Source organism: Phoxinus phoxinus, assembly GCF_949152265.1.
Source record: "Phoxinus phoxinus genome assembly, chromosome: 20".
Taxonomy (NCBI): domain Eukaryota; kingdom Metazoa; phylum Chordata; class Actinopteri; order Cypriniformes; family Leuciscidae; genus Phoxinus; species Phoxinus phoxinus.
Window position 1 is genome coordinate 25802969 of NC_136895.1, and position 3359 is coordinate 25806327.

Consider the following 3359-nt stretch of genomic DNA (forward strand, 5'->3'; position numbering starts at 1 on the left):
CGCTCATGCTCAACCAGCGCAGATAAAACTCCGTTATCAGAAATTCCTCAATCAGCATTTGGGTCCTGACATGAGTGTGCAGAAGTGTACCAGTGAAATCAGAAAAAGAAACATCACTGGAACTGACAATGGCTGCAAACCTGTCAACAGCTTCATACAAGCAAACGAAAATCAGCTTAAAGCAGTTTGTGATAAAAAGAACCAACTGAACAAAGACAGAAACCTGTTTAAGAGCGGTCAGCCTTTTCCTGTGGTCACGTGTCGATTTCAAACTGGGAAGAGACCCCCGAACTGTACATATCGTAGAGGGAGGTTGTCCACTCGATATATAGTGTTAGGGTGTGTAGGCGGCTGGCCTGTGCATTATGAAAACCTTTAAGTAATGTACAGATGACCGGCTGAATAGAGCATCACAGAGCTTTACAATAGGCCTATGTTTCGAATCATTTGTTCACTTCTCTTTTTCTGTATTACTTTGTTTTTCAAGTGCAAAAAAACAACAACAACAATCAAACGATCAGAATCAACCGCGAAGCAATTGACCTCAGTTAGAAGTTAACGTGTCGTAGTTTTTAATCAGTTCTTGTGCTGTAAACATGACAGAGTTTGAGAGCAAAGTCTATAATGAAGCTCAGCTCAACACGTGAGGTTTAACTCCAGTGATACTGACAGGCAACAGTGACTGAAGGAGCCAAATGTATTGGTTATTCAACCAGTAGATGGCGTTTTGCACTAGGGTGTAGTTGTAATGTATGGTCACCTGTTCATGTCACATTGATATTTAAACATAAAAATATGAAGCAGCCCATCTGTTTTCAACATTGATAATAATAAGAAATGTTTTTTAGGATCATTTTAGGATCAATCTGAAGGATCATGTGACACTGAAGACTGGAATGATGCTGAAAATGAATCTTCGTTCCAGCAATAAATTTACAATTTAATCACAAAGCGATTAACCCTTACAAGTTATTCATGCACATGCAAAATATGTGTTTACTCTGTCAAGGATGTGTTGTGGGTTGTCGGCCCCTAATTTGTTTGTGTGTGTTTTCTGCATTGTAACTGATTTTTTTAGACAAACTATGTAATAAAAAGCTATTTTTTTAGTCTCCCATTGATGTCTATGAATAAGTATTTATATTGCTTTAAATACCTAAAATCCCCTCAACACTATATAGAGTAAAAACGTTAATAAACTGAGACATATTACATTTGTTGCACACTTAGATTACAAAATCTTAAGTGTGACTTTTTTTCACAAGATATCATTCCAATTATTTTTGATACTGTATATTTTCTTCCTTATTGTGTGATCTTTTTTTACATTGTATAAAATCTGTGAGGACAAGTGTTTGTAGTATATAAGTACATATACTGTAGTAGTCATAAAATATACGGGGGGGGGGGGGGGGGGGTACTATAGATGTTAGTGGTTGTTCAGCAGTGGATTTGATTTATTATCAAATTAAAAGCAGGAGATGGGATAAAAACAATAAATCTGCAATTAGACAAAGTTCAGATAAAACTATTACACCTGACATTTCTGTCCCCTCACTTCTGAAATGATGGCTACGCTCCTGAAACTACTTGACTCTGTTTAAGTAAACTGTCAAAGGTGTTGTAATGTGAAAGATCGGTTACCAATGTGCATGAGGAGATTTCTCAATGATGAGTAAGATCCTCTTTTGGCCAAGCAGAGGACAACCTAAGGCAGGAGATGTGATGGGTATATCAAAAAATGTGAGCTCCTCCATACCCGATCACAAGCAAAATGCATTCCTTGGATGGCTTGTTATTCATTGTGATAAATGTCCTTGACCTGTGCAACTACTGTACATTCGTATATGTAAGAGTACAACACCCTGAGAAAAAGGAGATTATTTTTAAAAAGCTTTTATGGGCTTTTAAGAACCAGCTGAGACCATGAGGTGATTCCCTTAATTCCTGTGGAGACCATAACAAAACATATTAATTTAACCTCTTATCAAGCGCCCCTATTTTTGAGAATTTTCTGAAAATGGTATACCCAAATACAAATGTCTGTAGCTCTTAAACCCTATGGTCCACATTCATAATTCTTGTCTTTTTTTAAACTAGACAATTGAAACTTTGTTACCCAAGAGTCATTATAACTCAAAGTTGCATAGGAACAGAGTAAAACAAGGTAAAATTGACATGAAATTGACTTACGATTTCTTTGAATGAACTTAATAAGGAATATGACGTTTGTTGCCTAAATGGCACAAACAGTATAGACGTTTTACATTAAGTTTTACTCTGAAGCTGTGAGGCTGTGCTGATGTGGAACATCCCTATGATTATGTATATCATTTTCATGCATGCAGGTCCTAAGACGTGGCATAGGATCATTTCAAAACATGGTGACTAAAGATGAAGACAGCTTTTGCTAATTTAAGAGGTCTTGGTAATAGAGGCCAGGTCAATTCAGCCTTCAAGCTAAAGTTACCTCACCGATATGGATGCGTCTCCCAATGCAGTCCCTTGCGAATCATACTGGGAACTACAGATCCACTGCCCAGGGCTGTGTTTCCCAAAAACATTGTAAGCTTATGATTGTAGAGCTTTTGCCACCAATGGTCTGTACGATCAACTTAGCTCACGGTGCTTTTGGGGAATGCAGCCCTGGGCAGTGGATCTGTAGTTCCCAGCATGCTTTGCAAGAGACTGCATTAGGAGAGTAAAAGTGGGGATTAAGTGTTTTTTTTAAAAGTGTTTTTCATCTTTGTTTATGAGAACCCCAAATCACAATTTCTCAGTGAAGCAAAAATTCCCCAATCATCAAGGAGCACGTGTCGAACGTGTCCACCCTGAGCTTTAATGGAAATTGAATGATGGGTCAATGTAACTCAAATAAGTTAAAACAGCATTCCCTTGTTTTGTTACATAAACCTGATTGAATTAGGTTACTACAACAAAATTTGAATTTATAGGTGAAATCAGATAGACATACCTCCTTAACAACTGCACATGTTCACTTTTTGCAAGCCAATGTCATGATACAAAGTCTTAATATTGTATTATTTCTTAGGCTCCACTTTTGACAATTCTTGTGTAAGGCTGCCCTTGTGTAACTTCTTTTCGTTATGTTATGTGCACATCATGGACTAGGCCTTGAACACACTTATACATTGTCACACAAACGGGAACTCAAGACACGCACATATATTTGAAAATCGAACCGTTGTTATTATATTTCTTAACATGCTATATATGGCAGGGTTGATCTGGGAGTTCTATGATTGGATGGCCTGGACATCATGGAGGATTCTGCTTTATCTTGTGTATAAATATGACCCCTCTTCTTTAATAAACTTCAGAATGATACAGTATTACAC

At 37.3% G+C, this 3359-nt stretch overlaps 1 protein-coding gene across 3 annotated transcripts in view; it reads right to left on the reverse strand.

Moving 5' to 3' along the window:
* LOC306987861 (uncharacterized protein) overlaps positions 1 to 3359 on the reverse strand; it is a 434965-nt gene that overhangs the window by 346698 nt on the left and 84908 nt on the right. The gene's annotated exons all lie outside the window — the stretch shown is intronic.